The sequence below is a fragment of the Mandrillus leucophaeus genome, unplaced genomic scaffold (genome assembly GCF_000951045.1).
Source record: "Mandrillus leucophaeus isolate KB7577 unplaced genomic scaffold, Mleu.le_1.0 Scaffold1335, whole genome shotgun sequence".
NCBI classification, from domain to species: domain Eukaryota; kingdom Metazoa; phylum Chordata; class Mammalia; order Primates; family Cercopithecidae; genus Mandrillus; species Mandrillus leucophaeus.
Window position 1 is genome coordinate 432515 of NW_012101294.1, and position 21949 is coordinate 454463.

The window sequence follows — 21949 nt, forward strand, 5'->3', positions numbered from 1 at the left end:
AAAATGTGGCACATATATACCACGGAGTACTATGCAGCCATAAAAAAGAATGGGATCATGTCTTTTGCGGGAACGTGGATGGAGCTGTAGGCCATTATCTTTAGCAAACTAACTCGCAAACGGAAAACAAAATACCACATGCTTTCACTTATAAGTGGGAACTAAATGATGAGAACTCATGGACGCAAAGAAGGGAACAACAGACGCTGGGGCCTACTTGAGGGTGGAGGGTGGGAGGAAGGCAAGGAGTAGAAAAGATAACTGTTGGGTACTAGGCTTAGTACCTGGGTGATGAGACAATCTGCACAACAAACCCCCTTGACATGAGCTTACCTGTGTAACAAACCTGCACATGCACCCCTGAGCCTAAAATTAAAGTTAAAACAAGAAAAGAAGTGTCTAGCTAACCAGTAATGTGTCTGGCTTATTAATGGTTATGGAAAAAAACATAAAAATAACATTGGCTTTGGAAGCAGACGGACAAGCACTGTCCTCATCCGTAAAATGGGGGTTAGAATGTGGCTGTGAAATTTGGAGGAGGAAACTGGGTTGTTCCCAGCTTGGGGCGGGCCAGCCGCAAAGGGCAGCTCCCTTTCCTCCTGTGCTGAGCTGGTCTGAGGCATGGTGTGCCCTTGAGGGCAGCAAGTGGGGGCTCTTGGCGGGACGGAGCTGTGCGGCTCTGGTTCCTTTGTGCTGCCCCTTTGTTCACCATCTGCCTGGCCCAGGGTGCCGTCTGCTATCTGGGCCCAGCCTGCTCCGCCTCCCTAGGCTCGGGCTGCGCAGGGCCCCCCTCTGAATAACGCCGAGGACACCTGCGGGGCGCGCCAGCCTCTGCTTGGAGCCTGCCCCTCGGCCCCTCTCCCTCGGAGCCAGACTTTCCTGGATTCCCTTGCCGCCTCGCTGCTCCACCCCAGGCCTGCCTCCGCGCTCTTTCCTCGCTGTGATGGTTCTGACTTTGTGTAGGAACTGACCAGGCCTGGAGGCACGAGTGTGTCTGGATTTACAAGAATGTACTGAGTTAATTTTGTCCGCTGCGCGTTGTTCTCCTTCTTCCTCCTTTTTTGGACGTCGACCCATCCTCCGTGTTTAGGTGGTGTTCATTAACGAAGTTCCTCTCTGTAGTTTTGTTGCAGTGACTCTGTGGATGTTTCCTCAGTTAGGCTCTGCACAGGGAGAGCTGGTGGGCCGAGGGTGCGTGATTATGTACAAGGGGCCTGGGGAGGATAGGAGGAAAAATGGAGAAGAAAACAATATTTTCAAATAATTGGGGGAAACAGTTCCGTTTTTATTTGCATATATAACCTGAGGCTTTGAACATTTAGGTTTTAATATTTCACAATAAAATGAGCAAGAATCCAAAATAATAATAATAATAAACAGACTTGTCTTCACAGAGAAAGAAATCAAATGAGTTCCTTGTTGAAGAATTTTACCTCCATTGTGCCTTTGACCATCACTGATAGCCCTGTGCGGCAGGTAGCATTATCACCACAGCAGAGCACAGGAAAGGAAAGCTCAGAGAAGGTAAGTGACTTGCCTTAAATCACACAGCTGGCAAATGGCAAAGGCTAACTCAGACCCGGGATCTTCTGGCTCCAAACCCTGTGCTCGCCTCAACAGGCTCACCCAGTCCCCTGTGAGGCATGGAGCCCTGTGGGTGTAAGTCTTCTGTTGTTCGCTCATTGATGGGTGATGTGACCTCGGTGGGGAAGGTCCGCCAGGCCTCAGCCTCCTTCCCTGTAAAGCAGGGATATTACTCATCCTATTGCAGAAGGTACTCCTAAGCCTTAAGTGAAACAATAGATAAGGAGGGATTGTTAAAGGTATCTTTACCTTTAACCAGCTGTTCTCTGTGTGGATGCTGCTTTTTATCCCAAGCCTGTGAACCCTGTAATTTCTTGTAACAGGTGACTTTCGCAGTCCAGGCATGCACCACAGTGGCTGAGGGATCTCCCCGCCGTAGAGAAGAAGAGAAATGCAACATCTCTGGCCAGGGTGCAGGAAGCCGAATGTGATGGCTTCGAAGAGGAGGAAGGAAGCCACAGTGAGGAAGAAGAGGGGATGAAGCTTCAAAATACAGGTGGCCACAGGGAAGGGCAGGAGAGATGACTCCAGCCTTGGAGGCAGAGCCAGGGAAGAGGAAACACACAAATGAAAGAAAGAAAGCCACAGCAAGGAAGCTACCTCAGCGTCTTGACTTTCCAGCAACTTCGGGTGCCCCACAACACATGGCACAGAGCCCACTGGGTGTTCCCAGTGCTTTTCAGAACCCACCCCAAAACAGCGAGGGTCTCCAACCAGGGAAAGAAGAATTAAAGCTGCCAAGACCCCATTATGTTTTTCCATAAGTATCCAAAAGGGCATTTTATACTTCTGTTAACATTCTATATTTTTTTGTATATATACATTTCATTGTCCATTTCTTTTTCTTTTTGTGTGTGTGTGTGTGTGTTTTGTTTGTTTGTTTTGTTGTTGTTGTTGTTTGAGACAGACTCTCATTTCTATTGCCCAGGCTGGAGTGCAGTGGTGCAATCTCGGCTCACTGCAACCTCTGCCTCCTCGGTTCAAGTGATTCTCTCGCCTCAGCCACCCAAGTAGCTGGGATTACAGGCACCCCGCACTAGGTCCGGCTAATTTTTTTTGTATTTTTAGTAAGACTAAAGATTTTAGTGGGTTTTGCCATGTTGGGCAGGTTGGTTTCAAACTCTGGGTCTCAAGTGATCCGCCCGCCTCGGCCTCCCAAAGTGCTGGGATTACAGGCATGAGTCACCGTGCCCATTCCCATTTTATAAACTGAGTTATTTGTTGTCTTATTATTGAGCTGTGAGAGTTGTTCATAAATTCTGGATACAAGTCACTTACCAAATATGTGTTTTGCACATATTTTCTGCCCACTGTGGCTTATCTTCTTATAGTCATAGCAGTCTTTCAAAGAACAGAAACTTTTCATTTTGATGAAGTCCAATTTATCAATTTTTCTCTTAAGGTTCATGCTTTTTATGTTCTCTTTAGGAAATATTTGCCTAAGTCTTAAAGTCAGGAAGATGAAGATATGACATTAACTCTAGGATCCATTTTGAATTAATTTTTGCATATGGTTCAAGTTAAAGATTAAGATTTTTTTTTGTGCATGTGGAGGTCCAAATGCTTTAATATTATTTGTTGAAAAACCTATGCTTTCTCCATTGATTGATTGTGGAACTTTGTTGAAAATAAATTGACTATATATGTGTAGGTCTATTTATGGTTTCTATTCTGTTCCATTGATCTATATGTCCACTCCTATGCCAATTCCACACTGTCCTGATTATTATAATAAGTTATGAAACCGGGTAGTGTGAATCCTCTAACTTGTTCTTCCTTTTCAAAATGGTTTTGGCTACTATCGGTTCTTTGTTTTCCCATATGAATTTTAGAATCAGCTTGTAAATTTTGAAAAGCCTCCTGGAATATTGATTAGGATTGTGCTGAATTTATACATCAGTTTCGGGGAATTGACGTTTAATCTTGAGTCTTCTGATTTATGAATATGGTATGTCTGTTCATTTATTTGAGTCTTCTTTGATTTCTTTCATACATATCTTGCACATACTTACTAAGATGTATCTCTTTGTATTTTTTGTTTGTTTTTTGAGACAGGATTTCTCTCTACCACCCAGGCTGGAGTACAATGGTGTGATCTTGGCTCACTGCAGCCTCTGCCTCCCGAACTCAAGCTATTCCCCAACCTCAGCCTCCCGAATAGCTGGGACTACAAGTGCACACCACAATGCCTGGCTAATTTTTGTATTTTTTGTAGAGATGGGGTTTCCTCATATTGCCCAGGCTATTGCTGAACTCCTGAGTGCAAGTGATCCACCTGCCTCAGCCTTCCAAAGTGTTGGGATTATAGGCATGAGCCACCATGCCAACTATTTTGTTTTTATGCTCTGATAAATGGTACTGTTTTGTAAATTTTATTTCTAATCATTCACTTGTAGTATATACAAATACAGATTTTTGTATATTGACATTGTTTCCTCTGGTGTTGCTAAATTCTCTTAATAGTCTTAATTGTTTTTTTGTAGATTCTTTAGAATTTTTTACCTACATGATCATGTTGACAAATAAGGACAGTTATATTTCTTCCTTTCCAATCTGAATGCCTTCTATTTCTTTTCTTTGTCTCATTGAGCTTGTGAGGATCTCTACTATGATGTTGAATAGAAGTGCTGAGAGTGAATATTTTTGTTTTCATTCTTGGGGGAAAGCCTTCAGTTTTTCACCAATGGTATGAGTTTACCTGTAGGTTCTTAATAGATACCCTAATCAGGTTGAGAAATTTCTGTTTATTCACTTCTATTAGTTTGCTGGTAATTTTTTTAAAGTGATAAATGTGAATTGAATTTTGTCAAATACTTGTTCTGCAACTATTGAGATGCTTACATAGTTTCTCTTCCTTTTTCTTTTCTTTTTTAGTCTGTTGATACTGTGAATTACCTTGGTTGATGTTTGAATATTGAGCCAACCTTGCATTCCTGGAATAAACCTTACTTGGTCATGATCTTTTAAAATATATTATTGGGGCTGAGTGCAGTGACAGCTCACACCTGTAATCCCAACACTTTGGGAGGCTGAGACAGACAGATTTCTTGAGCTCAGGAGTTTAAGACCAGCCTGGGCAACATAGCAAAACTCCATCTCTACAAAAAATACAAAAATTAGCTGAGCATGGTGCCTGTAGTCCCAGCTACCTGCGAGGCTGAGGTGGGAGGATCTCTTGAGCCTCAAAAGTGGAGGAGGTTACAGTGAGCTGAGATTGTGCCACTGCACTCTAGCCTGGACAACAGAGGGAGACTCTCTCTCTCTCTCTCTCTCTATATATATATATAAATATGTATTTTGATTTTTTATATATATACACACACATATGTATGTATTTGGATTAGATTTCCTAAATTTTAAAGAAATGTTTGCATCAGTGTTCATAATAGTCTGTGGTTTACTTTCTTTTCACATTGTCTTTGGTATCAGGATGGTGCTGGCCTCAGAATGAGTTGGGAAGTGTTCCATCCTCTTCTATTTTCTGGAAGAGTTTGTGTAGAACTGATCTTATTTCCTTCTTAGATGTTTGGTAGAAATCACAAGTAAAACCCTCTGGGATTGAACTCTTTTTGTGAGAATATTTTAAACTCTGAATTTAGTTTATTTCTACATAGAAAGCTATTCAGGTCATATATTTCTTGTCAAGTGAGTTTTGGTAATTTGTATCTTTCAGAGAATTTGTCCATTTCATCTAAGTTATCAGTTTTATTGATACAAAGTTGTTTGTAAAGTTGTTCATAAAAGTGGCATAAAATTTTTCCTTTTTCTTTTAAATATTTATTGGATCTATAGTAATGTCTCTCTCCTCTTTCGTTCCTCATAGTGATAATTTGTGTCTTTTCTCTTTTTTTGTTGATTAGTTTGGCTAGATGTTTATCAACTTATCTTTTTTTCAAAAAACACTTCATTATTTTTATTCTTTCTCTGTCTTTAATTCCGTTTATTCCTGTTATTCTCTTTATTGTTCCCTTCTTTCTGCTCGCTTTGGGATTACTTTATTCTTTTTCTAGTTGCTTAATGTAGAATATATTATTGATTTAAGGCTCTTTCTGTTTTGTAATATCAGCATTTTGTAACATAAATTTCTCTCTAAGCATTACTCTAATTGAAAAAGCTATAGAGTATGTTGTGTTGTGTTTTTATTATCATTCAATTTAAAATAGGTTTAATTTTCCTTGTAACCTTCTCTTTGACTTATGAATTATTTAAAAATGCATTGCTCGATTTCCAAATATTTGTGTATGTTCCAAATATCTTTGTTTGATTATATTTAACTGATTTCTGGTTTAATTTTGTTCAAATGATTATACTTTTTATGATGTTGTTTTTTGTAAACATGTTGAGATTTGTTTCATGGCATAGAATATGGTTTATTTTCATGTTTGTTCAATGTGCACTTGAAAAGATTGTGTATTCTACTATTTGGGTTAGACTGTGCTATAAATGCCAATTAGGTCATGTTGGTTGATCTCTGCGTGACTTCAATATATTGAAACTTGTTTTGTGGCTCATTATATGGTCTATGTTGCTGAACATACCTTATGGGATTGGAAAAATAATATGTATTTTTTGTTATTACAGATTTCTTTGTGGTTATCATTTACTAAGAGAGAGAGTAAAAATCTTTACTTATAACTTAGAAATTGTCTGTTTTTCCTTTAATTCTGTATAATTTTGTTTCATAAATTATAAAGCTGTTGAGTATATACATTTTTATGATTCATTTTATGATGTTGAATATATACATATTTATAATTCTTATGTCTTCCTGATTAGTTTACCCATTTATAATTATGAAATGACCCTTTTCTTTTCTTTTTTTTTTTTTTTTTTTTTGAGACGGAGTCTTGTTCTGTCACCCAGGCTGGAGTGCAGTGGCCAGATTTCAGCTCACTGCAAGTTCCGCCTCCCAGGTTCACGCCATTCTCCTGCCTCAGCCTCCCGAGTAGCTGGGACTACAGGCACCCGCCACCTCGCCCGGCTAGTTTTTTGTACTTTTTTTGGTAGAGACGGGGTTTCACCATGTTAGCCAGGATGGTCTCAATCTCCTGACCTCGTGATCCGCCCGTCTCGGCCTCCCAAAGTGCTGGGATTACAGGCTTGAGCCACCGCGCCTGGCGAAATGACCCTTTTCTTAATCTCTGTAACATTTTTTCTGCCATTAAGATAGCCACCATAGCTCTCTTATGCTTAGTGTTTACCTGCTGTATTTTTAAAAATCTATTTTCTTTCAATCACTCTGGATTTTTATTTTTAAAGTGCATCTCTTAGTTGCACTTAGATTTTAAAGTGCTCCTCTTAGTTTGCACTATTTTTTAGTATGCTTTGACAATCTCAGCCTTTTCATTAGAGGGTTACTCAAAATATTTGGTATAGTTATTTATATAGTTGAATTTGAATTAATAACTTTATGGTTAGTTTTCTGTCTGCTCTTTTTTTAATTTTTAAATAATTTTTCTTTCCCTCCTTTTCTATTTTATTTCACGTTGAGTCCTTTTTCTAGCATCTCATTGAAATTCATCGATTGGCTTTTATCTATACGTCTTTGCATTTCTTTTTGTTAGTTGCACTAGGAATTACAATATATATCCTTAACTTTTCATGGTTTATTTAAAATTAATATCGTACCACTTCATGAAAATATGGTACAATATTTTGCAGCCTTATATGTCTTAGGCCACCTAATTTCATTCTTTATGCCATAGTTCTCATAGTATTACTTCTACATACATTATAAATCCCATAAGATAATATACCTTTTTGTTTAAACAGTTCCATGCATTTCAAAGAAAAGAGAGATCATAATAATAGTCGTTTTATTTACACAAATATTTACAACTTTTGATACGTTTCATTCCTTCCTAGATATCCGAGTTTTCATATAGTATCATTTCCCTTCACCCTAGAGAATTTTCTCTGCCTTTTTTGGTCATGTAGTCCTGCTAGCGACACGTTCTCTTAGTCTTCTTTAACTAAAAATATCTTAGTTATCTGAAGAATACTTTCACTAGATGTTGAATCCTGAGATGACAGTGTTTTTCTTTTGGCTCTTAAAAAAATGTTTCACTGTTCTCTGGCTTCCACAGTTTCTGATGAAACACTCATTGATATTCAAATCATTGCTCCTCTATAAGTAATGTGTCATTTTTATCTAACTGCTTTCAAGATTTTCTCTTTATCTTTGGTTTCATCAATTTAACTGTAATATGCCTAGATGTGATTTTCTTCTTATCTATTCTATTTTTGGTTCTCTAAGTTTCTTGAACCTTCAAGTGTATATTTTTCACCAAATTTGAGCCATTTCCAGCAATTATTTATTTGAATATATTTTCTGCTGCATTTTCTCTCTCCTCTGGGATTCCAACTACACCTATGGTGGATCTTTTGATACAGTCTTACAGGGTCTGGAATCTTTGTTCACCTCTTACAATCTTTTCTTCCCCTTTCTGTTATTCAGATTGAAGACTTTCTCCTGATCTATCTTCAAGTTCATTGGTTCTTCTTTTATTTCCATTCTTCTGTTAAGCCCATCAGTACCTTTTTTAAAAACTTCAGAGATTATACTTTTCATTTGTAGATTTTCCATTTGGGGTATGTGTGTGTGTGTGTGTGTGTGTGTGTGTGTACCTGTATATGTGCTGTGTTTTCATATATTTTCCTCTACTTGCTTGAGCACAATTATAATAGCTGCTTTAAAATTTTTATATGCTCATTTTAACATCTGTGTTATCTCAGGGTTGGTCTTTGCTGATTTTCTTTTTTTCTTAATAATTGGTTAGATTTTTCTGATCTTCATGTGTCAAATATTTTTGGATTGTACCCCAACATTGTGAACATTATATTCACAATGTGAATGTGAAAAACACTGTCATCTCAGAATTCTACTTCCAGTGAAAGTATTCTTTCAGGAATAAAGAAGAAAACTATTAAGAAGATATTTTTAGATAAAGAAGACTGAGAGAACTTGTTACTGACAGAACTATATGACAAAATAAAAAGCAAAGAAAATTCTTCAGAGTGAAGGGAAATTATACTACCTGAAAACTCAGTTCACTTATTTTTTTCCTAACTCGGATGCTCACAATCTGCCCAGGTATGCATGGATCAAGGGCTATGCAGAAATTAGGGTAGAGATTTTGCACAGAATTTGGGACTTCTCCTCTCTAGCTGTGTCCTTTACAGAATCCCTTCTCACTTCTCAGTGGCTTCAGTTGCCCTGAACTCTGTCGTCTAGTTTTTTTTTGTTGTTGTTGTTGTTTTTTATTTCATTCAAGAGAATTAAATCATTTATTGATTACACATGATAATGGATGATACACAAGCTTCATTCCCATCTATAATTTTATCTGGTACCATTATTCAATTTAGATATATCGCATAGGATGTGCCAACAATCACTTTTATAACCAATAATTCCATGATTTTGCTTGGGTAATCCCTTTCAATGGTGAACTTCAGGTCACAGCAGTAACTATCAGTTCAACTACACCAAGGTTTCCAAAGACAATGGCTTCTCCACCCAAGCAGATTGTATATAAATTCCAAATAGAACCTGGCATCACCCTGAAGGAATTCTAACTTCACACTGTTGGGGAAATTTGCCAAGATGGCTTCAGAGTAGACTAACTTTACACAGCACATTAAAAAAAAAAAGACATTTATTCAGTGTCACGATCCGACTATTACATTTAGCAATCAACAGCATGGGTGCAAAAAAAAAATCTACATTAAAACCCTTTGTTGGAATGCTTTACACTTTCCACAGAACAGAAACTAAAATAACCTGTTATACAATTAGTCACAAATACAGTCCTTGAGTTTTTTGCCCATACACATGAGTATTTGTCTAAAACATGTCTTCTTTGTAGCAGCTAGGCCCTGCCACCACTGTGCTTGACTGAGTTTACAAATCTGTTGTAACCTGTAGCTTCCTTGTCACTTCTCTGGCTCTCCTCTCCTGCTAAGCTTTGTTTCCTAATTAAAATCTTCTGCCACTGCCATAGTTACTGCTGCTGCTGGAACCACCATAGCCATCTTGGTTTCATGGTTTTGCAAAGTATTGGCCTCCACCGCCATAGGGGCCAGAGCTTCTGCCTCCAAAATTTCCTCCCTTCATGGGTCCAAAATTTGAAGACTAATTGTTATAATTGCCAAAATCATTGTAGCTTCCACCACCTCCAAAATTGCTTCCATCATTACCAAATCCATTATAGCCATCCCCACTGCCACCATATCCACCACCATCATGGCTGCCATCTAAGCCACCACGACCACTGAAGTTTCCTCCACCACCGAAGTTGTCATTCCCGCCAAAACCACCTCCACGACCACTCCCAGTTTCCAGAACCACTTCGACCTCTTTGGCTGGATGAAGGATTAGCCATCTCTTGCTTTGACAGGGCTTTCCGAACTTCACAGTTGTGGCCATTCACAGTATGGTATTTCTGAATGGCAATCTTATCCACGGAGTCATGGTCATCAAAGGTTACAAAAGCAAAGCCCCTTTTCTTGCCACTGCCTCGGTCAGTCATGATTTCAATCACTTCAATTTTTCTATACTGTTCAAAATAATCTCTTAGGTGATGTTCTTCAGTGTCTTCTTTAATGCCAGCAACAAATATCTTTTTCACAGTCAAGTGGGCACCTGGTCTTTGAGAATCTTCTCTTAAGACAGCTCTCTTTGGTTCCACAACTCTTCCATCCACCTTGTATGGCCTTGCATTCATAGCTGCATCCACCTCCTCCACAGTGGCCTATGTGACAAACCCAAAGCCCCTGGAGCTTGGTGTTTGGATCTCTCATTACCACACAGTCCTGGAGCGTTCCCCATTGCTCAAAATGGCTCCTCAGGTTCTCATTGGTTGTTTCAAAGCTCAACCCTCCAATGAAGAGCTTCCTTAGCTGTTCGGGCTCTGTAGGAGACTCTGACTTAGACATGACCGCAGGGAGAAGAGAGACTTTAAGGATGCTTCTTCCGTGGCGTCCACAGGCAGAAAAGGGTCCTCTAGTTTTTTCAGGCCAGAAAGACTATTGGTTTTCTAGCAGAGATTTAGCTACTTTGTGTAGTACTGATTTAGACCTAGAACAAAGGCTAAAAGCCACACGTGTGAGTAATTCAATCTGTGCCATTCATGTTTTCCAAGTGTAGATGCCGCTCCAGAATCTACCTGCTTACCATCATTCTTCAGGCCCAGGTCATTTTTTTTTTTTTATGTTTATCCAAGTTTATATTGTTCTCTCTGGGAGGATCAGATCCATTGGTCATATTGGCAGTGAAAATCTCCTTTTGCCTTTGTTTTGTCTATATACTTACTTCTGTTATATTTATTTTAGGCCTGTTTGACATATGTATGACAAAATGTGTCCACCATAAAATAAACTTTTATTTTGCCGAGTTCTAACAACGTTGAAATGAACACCTCCTCCAGTTTTCCACAAAAAAGGGTTCATTCTTGTGTGTTCTAACATTTCTGAAGGGCAGACCTTTGCAGGACACTTTCCCACAACAAAGGTAAAGCCATTAGCTCAAATTAGGAGACCACTGAGTGGGAAGAACTTGAAAGGAGCCATACTAGGTAAACAACGCCCCACTCCATATTGGGAGACTTGCCCCTTGCAACCCCCTTAGTTGATTCATTTACTCATTAATACTTATGGAACACCTCATATGTGTCATATGTGGTGCTAAGTGATAGTGAAATGATTAGCAGCAATTTACTAGGGGAGCCAGATGTTAAACAACAGCCCACAGATACAGAATTTTAAACTGTGATTGGTGCCATGCATGAAAAGCATTGATGCTACAAGAATGCATAATGGGGAACTTGGCCCAGCCTGAGAAGTCACAGAAGGCTTCCCTCAGGAGCAAGAAGTCATTTAAAAGGAAGTAAAAGCTAACTGTGTGTGCTAGTTGGGGTAGTTCCAGTTAGAAGGAACAGCATGTGTGAAGATCCAGAGTTCAGAGGGAGGATTGAAAATGCAAAGAATGGGGAGCAGTCTAGTGAGCTAGAGCCTGAAGGACAGTGAAAGTGAGTAGCACAAGATAAATCCATAGAGGACAGGGTCATGGCCTGGCAAACTTTGTGGTCCAGTTTAGAAATATGTTTTTCTTTTTCTTCTCTTGCCTCATCTTCCTTCTCCTTTTACCCTTTGTTGAAAATGAAAATAACCTATAGATTTATTCAAAGAAAACCCAGTGACCCTCTCTTGCCCCCTCCCTGTCCAACTCCATAGCGACAACCACCATCGAGGTTTCTAGAACTATTTCACAAACACAAAAACATATGTGGAAATGTAAAGTTTCTTCTTAAAAAAACTGATAAGCAGCAAGAAGGGAGATGGGGTTCTATACACAATGTTTTGAACCTTCCTTGCTTCATTTGATAATACACAAAGAGACTTTTCCACAGCAACACAGTTAGATGTACACCAATATTTTCAAGAGCTGCACGGTACTCCAGTGGACAGACATGCCATGATTTATTTACTCAGTCCCTGATTGATGGATATTTTAAGTTTCTTCTATTCTTTGTTATTACAAACAATGCAGCAATGAACACTCTTGTAAAGACATATTTGGACACAGGGAGGGGAACAGCACACACTGGGGTCTGTCAGGTTGTTGCAGCAAGGGGAAGGAGAGTGTTAGGACAAATACCTAATGCATGCAGGGCTTAAAACCTAGATGATGGGTTAATAGGTACAGAAAACCACCATGGCACATGTATACCTGTGTAACAAACCTACACATTCAGCACATGTATCCTGGAACTTAAAGTACAAATATATATATATAAAATATATATCATATTTAAAATATACACATATATTTTAAAGACATATTTGGGTACATTTGTGAGTATATGTGTAGGATAAATTAGTTTTGGTGGAATTTCTTGGTGAAAAAAGTATGCACATTTACAATTTTTATAGACATTGCATAATTGTCCCGCAGTGATGTTTGTCTAGGGCCATTTCATCATTAAAATGTTCTGTAGGCATAGTTTATCATTAGGGGCCTAGGAACAGGTTTGGGCACTGAAAAGCCTATATTAGCTTCCTAACACAAAGGGAAACTGCAATTTGAGATCAATAAATATTTCATCAAATAGCTCTACAATGTATTACTTGTAATGTTATTATTTCTAAAAAGTTCATTATATTTGAAAAAAAATTTGTAGGCTATATATTTTACTCATTTTGCAGGAATTCACAAGTATGTGAATTCTTGTTGATAAATGGCCTATCATAAATCAAATAGCCTATTATAAATTCAATAGCCCATTATAAAAATTACTTATAGCCAAGACATTTCAAAAGAAAAATTATTTTAAAAACCCTTTCAATATTTCAATATCAGCAAAAATTACACTTACTATGAATGTATGTGTAGTTTAATATATTTTATATACTGTAGGGTATGGCTTTCAAAAGTAAGACTGCCTGAGACCTGTGAAGGTTTTTAAATACCTTAATTGTACAACCATGTAGGAACTTGCCTGTATCTTTATATTCTCATCAACTTGCATATTTTCACAAGCTTTTATTTATGCCAATATGATAAGCAAATCTTTTGCTTATTTCTTAGTTTCATATTTATTTAATTACGGCAGCTAAGAACCCTTTTGTGTATTCATATGCCATTTCCCTCTTTTATGTTGGCTAAAGGAGAGCCAAATTTTTTTATTTGTTTGTTTGTTTGTTTTGATGGGGGTCGGCTCTCAAGGAGGTGAAAATGTGGGTCTGATTTAGGTTATGCTGAGTTGCAATATCGCTGAGATACCCAGTGGAAAAGCAGAAGAACCATGGGAATACCAGAGAGGCAAGCTCTTTTGATAGGATGTTTCCATTTGGATGAATCTTAGTTCCACATTGAGGATCTAAGCTCAATGAACCCCTTCATGGTTTCGATTCATAATGTTTCACTCAGAGAGCTCAACTTGGATCCAGAGATTGGCACAGATTTAAGAAACTGCTGAATGATTTTCCCGCTGGGAGAAAGGGCCATTGGTTTAAACAGAAATGCATACTCATTTTAGCCATTCATTTCTGGCTCTAACTTTTTTTCTTTTAATTTAAGAATAATATCAAATGTTCAGAAAAGTTGCAAAAACAATACAAAGAATACCGTTTTTATCAGTCACCTAGTGCTAGTTATCAATTTCTGTATAAAGATCTACTCCAAAACCTGATGGCTTAAAACAAGCACCATTATAACTATATATTATTCTTTTCTATGACAAGAATTTGGGCAGAGCTCAGTTTAGTGATTTACATTCAATGTGGTGTTCACAGAAGTCATAGGATAGTATTTGGCAAGTGGATGGATGGGTCTGGAGAATCCAAAAGAGCTTCTGGCACCTTGCTGAGGATGGCTGGAAGGCTGGATCCAATGGGAACTATTGACAGGAACACCTACACAAGACACTTTCAGTGCGGTGGTGTCAGGGAGTTGGATGTCTTATAGCAGTTCAAGGTTCCCAGACAACGTGTTCCAAGAGCCCCAGGTTGAAGGCGTAAAGTTTCTCATGACAGTCCTGCAAGTTGCAAAGCATCAGTTCCCCCACATTCTGTTATTCAAACAAGTCACTAAAGCCAGCTCCAGCCGGGCACAGTGGCTCAAGCCTGTAATCCCAGCACTTGGGAGGCTGAGCAGGGGGGATCACCTGAGGCCAGGAGTTCAAGACCAGCCTGCCCAACATAGCGAAACCCTGTCTCTACTAAAAATACAAAAATTAGCCAGGTATGGTGACGGGCGCCTGTAGTCCCAGCTACTTGGGAGGCAGAGGCAGGAGAATTGCTTGAACCTGGGTGGTAGAGGTTGCACTGAACCAAGATCGTGCCACTGCACTCCAGCTTAGGCAACAGAGTGAGACTCCATCTCAAAAAAAAAAAAAAAGAAGTCAGCTCAGATTTAAAGGTGGGAAATTGGACTCCATCTTTCAATCAGAGGAGTAGCAAAAAACTAGTGACCACCTTTATTATACAACAACTGACCAATTGTTAACATTTGCCACATTTGCTTTATCATTCTTCATCTGGGCTCGTTGAGAGTAGGTTACATACATTATGCTCCTTTACTTCTAGATACTTCCTTATATACACTCTAAAAACAATTCTTTTTACTTTTATTTTTTAATTGACAAATAACAATTGTACTTATTCACGGGGCACATAGTGGTGTTTCTGTACATATAATGTATAGTGATCAGATTGAAGTAATTAGCATTTGTACCATCTGAAATATTTGTCATTTCTTAAAACAAAGAATTCTCTTACATATCCACAATATAGCAGGAATTTAACACTGATAACCACTGTTACCTAATCTATAGTCCATATTCCAATTTTACCAATCATCCAAATAATATCATTTATAGCGAATTTTTTTCTAGGCCAGGATCAAATCCAGCATCACATATTGCATTTGATCATCTGGTCTTTTTATTCTCCTTTAACCTGGAACAATTCCTCCTTCTTTTTCTTTTACAACCTTGATATTCTGAACGGTATAGTCAGGCCAATTGTTTTACAGAATGTCCCTCTATTTGGGCTTGTCTGATATGTCCACATTGTTAGATTTAGATTATATACTTTTGGCTAGAATACCACAGAAGTGATGTATTCTTGTCAGTGCATCGTACTAGAAAGCACGTGATGCAGATTTGTTCCATAGTGGTGATGACTTTCATTCCTATGCTAAAGTGGTGCTTACTGAGTTTCTAGTTTTCCTTTTCAAATTAATAATTATGTTTGTGGAGAGCTTTGTTGGGACTGCAAATATCTTGATCCTCATCAAACTTTCACCCACATGTTTTAGCATTTCTTGATAATTATGGCCTGTGTCTATTACTAGAATGGTAGCAAAATGGTGATTTTCTAACAGTGTTATTTGTTCTGCATTTATTAGTTGGCATTCTACAGTAAGGAAGAGCTGTTCTTTATTTATGTATGTATGTATGCATTTGTACAAATTTATGAATTCTTATTATATTCATTTGCTTATAATCTATTACTGCTTTATATTTGGATACTTAGTGCCTTCAGGTGTGTCTTGCATAATTTTGATATGGTGCCATTATTTCTTAATTTCTGTTATAGCATCATGTTCCAGATTTATCTTACACTTTTCCTGCCCTAGTCCTTGAATCAACCGTTTCTTCAAGAATTTCTGGTTCTCTTGAGCAGAAGAAAATGTTTTTCTGTTTTTCAGAAACCAAGAATTGTGTGTTAGAGCATGCTCATTCCACTAGAATGTCAGCACTTTGGGCCTTTGGCTGGACAAAGCCAGAAATACTAATCATCTCTAATTCCAAGCCCCCTCTGTAAGGTTGTGCTTGCCTTGCTGGTTTCGTAGTTATGTCTCCTTAACTTCCACAGTAAGAACTCTGGTTACCAACAACATTAGCGTATTTGCTTATTTGTTCAGATCTGGAAATCATAGAAAATAGTTTCAGAATTCTTACACTTCTACAAAAAACCAGATCTATTAAGTTGAATATAAGATTTATTTGTTTATCTATGCACTTCTTTTTGTTGATAAACTGAAGGTTTATAGTCAAAATACTGTGCTGAAAAATTACTTAAATTCATTCTTTATTCCCCTTCACTGTGGATATTCTTTTGAGATACAATTGGGTTCGTTTATCTGTTTGTATTCCATTTTAGTCTTCCCCCAATTACTTTAGATTAGTTTGAATATGCAAAACGCTAGCACACTTCCAATATCCAAAACTATGCAAAAGATTAAACTCAGTGAAATGTTATTCCTTCTCTCCATCCTTTTCTCTTCCTTGCTGCCCACCTGTCTAAGCAACAAACTTCAGTGGTTTCTAGTTTTTATTCCTGTATTGCATTTTTAAACAATGAACAGTTACGTGTGTATTTTCTTATTTACACTTTTTCTTACATGAAAGGTTGCATATTCTTTTGTACTTTGCTTTTTTTCTCTTGACAGTGTATCATGGAACTCCCCCATATGAGTTCATAAAGATCTTTTTTGTTTGTCTGTTTAGAGATGATCTCGCTCTGTCATGTCACCCAGGCTGGAGGTGAGTTGTGTGATCACAGCTCACTGTAGTCTTGAACTCCTGGGCTCAAGCAGTCTTCTTGCTTCAGCCTCCTTAGTAGCTGGGACTACAGGAACATGCCACCATCCCTGGCTAATTAAAAAAATATTTTTTGTAGAGACAGTGACTGCTTCACTATGTTGCCCAGGCTGGTCTCAAACTCCTGGCCTCAAGTGATCCTCCCACTTCAGCCTCCCAAAGTGCTGGGATTACGGACATAAGCTACCACACTCAGCCATGAATTCAAGATCTTCTGCATTTTTTCTTTACAGCTGCATGATGCTCTATTGTGTGAAAGCATCACAGTTTATTCAACGATTTCTTTCTTTGTTTTTTTTTTTTTGGAGACGGAGTCTCGCTTAGTCACCCATGCTGGAGTGCCGTGGCGCGATATTGGCTCACTGCAAACTCCGTCTCCCAGGTTCACGCCATTCTCTTGCCTCAGCCTCCCAAGCAGCTGGGACTACAGGCACCCGCCACCATGCACGGCTAATTTTTTGTATTTTTAGTAGAGATGGCGTCTCACCATGTTAGCCAGGATGGTCTTGATCTCCTGACCTCGTAATTCGCCCTTCTCGGCCTCCCAAAGTGCTGGGATTACAGGCATGAGCCACCATGCCCGGCCTTATTCAATCCATTTCTTAACATTTTGGTGGTGTCTCATAATTTATAATACAAAATAATGCTGCAATAAATAACCTCGTGCAGATGTATTTTCATATTATTTGAGGTGTATCTTCAGGGTAAATTCTAAAAGAAGGATTTTCTGGATAGAAGGGTAAATGCTTATGACATTTTGTTAGATGTCAATTTCTCCTCATGTGGCAGTACTGCTTTGCATTCCCACCAGCAGCAACGTATGAAAGTAATGGTCCTAACTTTTCAACTCTCATTCTTATTTAAAATAATTTTAAGGCCAGGCGCAGTGGCTCACGCCTGTAATCCCAGCACTTTGGGTGGCCGAGGCAGGTGGATCAACTGAAGTCAAGAGTTCAAGACCAGTCTGGCCAACATGGTGAAACCCCATCTCTACTAAAAATACAAAAAATTAGGCAGGCGTGGTGGCAGGCACCTGTAATTCCAGCTACTCGGGAGGCTAAGGCAGGAGGATCGCTTGAACTAAGGAGGCAGAAGTTGCAGAGAGCCTGAGATCACATCACTGCACTCCAGCCTGGGCAACAAGAGTGAAACTCCATCTCTAACACAAAACAAAAAATAAAATAATTTTGACAAGTTTTCTTTTTCTTTTTTATGTTTTGTAGAGACAGAGTCTTGCTCTGTCACCCAGGCTAGAGAACAGTGGTACAATTGTAGCTCAATGTAACCTCAAACTCCTGGGCTCAAGTGAGCCTCCTGCCTCAGCCTCCCACAGCACTGGGATTGCAGCTGTGAGCCACCGTGCCTGGTCAACAAGTTTTCTTTTCTTTTTTTTTTTTTTTTATTTCGACACAGGGTTTCTCCCTGTTGCCCAGGCTGGAGTGCAGTAGTATACGAGCACAACTTACTGCAGCCTCAACTTCTCGGGCTTAGGTGATTCTCCCACCTCAACCTCCTGAGTAGTTGAGACTACATATGCATACCACCACACCTGATTTTTCTTTCATTGTTTTTTTAAATTTTAGTAGAGATGAGGTTTTGCCATATTACCCAGGCTGTCAAGTTTTCTTCATAGCCAAATTCTGTTTGTATATAGGCAGGAAAACCTATTCACTTGAGATTCAAGAGAACTGAGAAAAGGAGCTAATTCAGGGGCTAGGAAATTCATTTATTCATGGAGGACCTTTATGTCAAGTCAAGAAGTCTGTATTTTATTCAATGGGAAGTCAGTCAAGGATTGTGCTGAAAAATTACTTAAGTTCATTCTTTTTTTCCCCATCACTGTGGATATTCTTTTGAGATACAGTTGACTTCATTTATCTGTTTGTATTCTGTTTGAGTCTTCCCCCAATTACAAGGCAGTACTATGACTAGATGATGTACTAGCAAGATTATGATAATGATTAGGAATCATTTTGACTGCAAATAATGGACTACTCTCAATGGCTCAAGTAGAGAAAAATGTGTAATTATCTATTTTATAACAAGAAGCTGCAATAACGAAAATACTACTTTAATGGCCTCCTAATTTTGCTCCTGTCCTTGTCCCCCTATTTTCAATATCCCAGTGGAGGGCATAGTCATACTGGTCTCTTTGCTGTTCTTGAACACAATATGCAATTCCCTATTTAAGGCCTTTGCACTAGGTGCCTGGGAATTTCTTTCCCCAGTTACATGCATGACTCACTCACTCACCTCCTTGGGACTTTGCTCCAATCTCACTGTTTCCATGATGCCCCAGTACTTGCAATCACCTTTCCTCTCTTCTGTTCTTTATTTTCCTATATACTCATCACCCTCTTAAATATTCTATATTTTCTATGTGTGCTGTTTATTGTCTGACTTCCACCTCTCCACCCCTGCCCCCATCTAAAAACCACAAGGTTAAAAATCATTGCTGTTCCTTGATATATCTTTAATGCCAGAAACAGTGCCTGGCACACAGTGGTGCTTAATAAATGTTTGTTGAATATATGAATGTAGTCATGGGGTCATGGTTCCCAGTTGGTTTAGTGACTCAACAACATTGGAATGCTGGGCTGGCATCTCTATGATTCTCTTAGTCTTGTCTTCATGGTTGAGAGGTGTCTACAGCTTCAAGCATCATTTTCTTACATGGTAATGTCTGAAGCTAGAAGGAAGAAGCAACAACAAGTGGAATTTTCTCCTTTGCTCAAGATGGACCTTCTATTAAGGGAGAAAAACCTTCCCCAGAGAGTCCCAGTAGACTTCCCCTTAAGTTTCATTAACCAGAATTAGTTCACTTGCCTAATCCTAGATCAATCACTGGTAAAATAAAATGTGGTTGCCAGGAAGGACTGAGACCTATCAGGATTCCTCTCCTGAGGCTGAATATATTGCCACTGGACCAAACTTAAAACTATTGTTCTGTTGATGTAAAAGGGATGGGGAAGGTTTTTCGGCATGCAATCAATAGTGATTGCCACATCATCATGGGTGTTATTTTGAGAAGATGGTGGGGAAAGGAGTGAGGACAGGGAGAGGAGACTCGACTGCCAAAGCCCAGGGGAGAAATAATAAAATCCAGAAATCAGAAAAAAGTTGATTTCATGTTGCCTATGAAATCAACTTTTAACTTCATGATCGCCTGTGAAATCATGGGCAATTTCATGTTGCCCATGAAATCAACTTTTCACAGGTCACTTCGGCTCTAGGAGAAAGGAAATGAGTCTGTCTGTAATGCTGCTCAGAGAATTTTTCCAGATTTACTTCTAATCAACAATTTTGGCCAATGGCATGCTTTTCTTTAATTGGCAATTACATATTCCTTTTAACTCTACAGGAATCTCAGATTCTTTTAATAGATGGCATTGTAATTGCAGTTTTCTTCATAAATCACTTTATTTTTGGAGAGAATGAGCAACTATGTCAAGACATAAGATAATTCAGTGAAAAAGATAAAATGCTTGACTACCACACAGGTAATAGCTTACAAGTCTCAAGTGGCAGTAGATTGGGCAGTGTGGAATGGGTAACTTTCAGTTGTGTGGTGGAATATATTCCTGGTTATTAATTCCCCAAGTGCTTGAGACCAGCATCCTCACTGATGGCTTGAACTGGTTTCCTCTCAATAGGGCTTGTGCTATTCAGGCTAGTCGTGGGGTGTTAACAGCAGCAATCAGGGCTTTAGAATCAGTTAGACCCGTATTTAAATTCCAGCTCTGTTATTTACTGCTGTGTGATGCTGAGCTGTTAAATGAGAGTAAGAAATCCTCTCCCCAGAAGATATTATGTGCCTTGGCTGAAATAATGAATGATGAAAGCCTGGCTAACAGGCACCCTGTAAACGTGAGTTCCTTTCTGTCTCTCTGTGACTTCCATGGCTTTACTTTTGTGCCTTGACAAAGCCCTACTTATCTATCTTCTCAGCCCCAAAGTAGTCTCAGCCTAATACACCATCAACCAGCTATGAGGATTAGACCACCAGAGGAATGAGAGCCAAAAGGAATAATAATTTTTCCAACTCTATACCCAGTATTTCTTTCAAGACCGTAGGAGCGCTGAGCCACCTGCTTCTCTCTTTGTAAAGAAAAATAAATAAATGTTTTTGAACAGCCACCCAGTGTCCTGACTCTGTATTAGATTTTTTAGATGATTCAAAGAAGTATATGATATGGCCCCTGCTTTCAAGGGGCTTAAAATGCCCCAAAGGAGCCCAAATAAGCACAATGCAAAGTAGACAGACTTGGGTTTAAATCCAACCTCTGCCACTTACTAGCTCTGTCACGAGATTTAAAATTGCACTACATGTAAGGGACCTGGTGCAGGGTAGGCATTTGAAAAAAATCTGAATTCCGTCATCCTCAAACCATATATTAGTTAAATAATAAAGCAGAAAATCTATTACAAGATAACTTATAATTCATTACCAAGTGAAATGCCCTGAAATAAAGGCTCTTGGAGTTCAGTGAAGGCCAGCGCCATTCAGACTGAGGTAGGTGGGGTAAATTCCTGGAAAAAGAAGAAAAGTGACTGGCATTTCACGATGGGCTGATTTTCTCTGATGAATCATGGGAGCCTTGGCCCTAAGCTGTTGCTCTGCACTATTGGTAAGAAATAAAGACTTGAGTATCCAACTGATACATTGAAGACTGAGAAAGTAATTCAGGTATTCTCTCAGTGCTTAGACCACTGATACTGTTTGCCCTCAAACTGTGCTTTTACCATCCACCTGCCTCAATGGCCTTCTAGCCTATTATGAATGAAGCATCCCACTTCCTGCAGTGTGAGTAACCAGAGTTCACCGAGCAATCAAAAGCCAAGTGGAGGGCAGAGATATGCCTGGGATAAAGGAAATGTGAATGGACAGAGATGCGTTCACCTCGAGATTCCTGAGAAAGTATTGCTTTTAACAAAAATGTATGTTGCTTTTAACAAAAATATACAGGGAAATTTACCTGCAGAAGAGGCTTTTAATAACAATGATCAGACTGGGCACAGCGGCTCACGCCTGTAATCCCAGCAATTTAGGAGGCCAAGGCAGGTGGATCACCTGAGGTCAGGAGTTCAAGACCAGCCTGGGCAACATGGCAAAATCCCATCTCTACAAAAAATACAAAAATTAGCCAGGTGTGGTGGCTCACGCCTGTAATCCCAGCTCCTCGGGAAGCTCAGGCAGGAGAATTGCTTGAACCTGGGAGGCAGAGGTTTCAGTGAGCCAAGATTGTGACATTGCACTC

At 39.1% G+C, this 21949-nt stretch overlaps 1 pseudogene across 1 annotated transcript; it reads right to left on the reverse strand.

Moving 5' to 3' along the window:
• Positions 1-9229: 9229 nt before the first annotated feature.
• On the reverse strand, positions 9230-10521 carry LOC105534336 (annotated as a pseudogene). The gene has a single exon (XR_001005252.1). The product of XR_001005252.1 is annotated as a heterogeneous nuclear ribonucleoprotein A1-like (transcript).
• Between the last annotated feature and the right edge of the window lie 11428 nt (positions 10522-21949).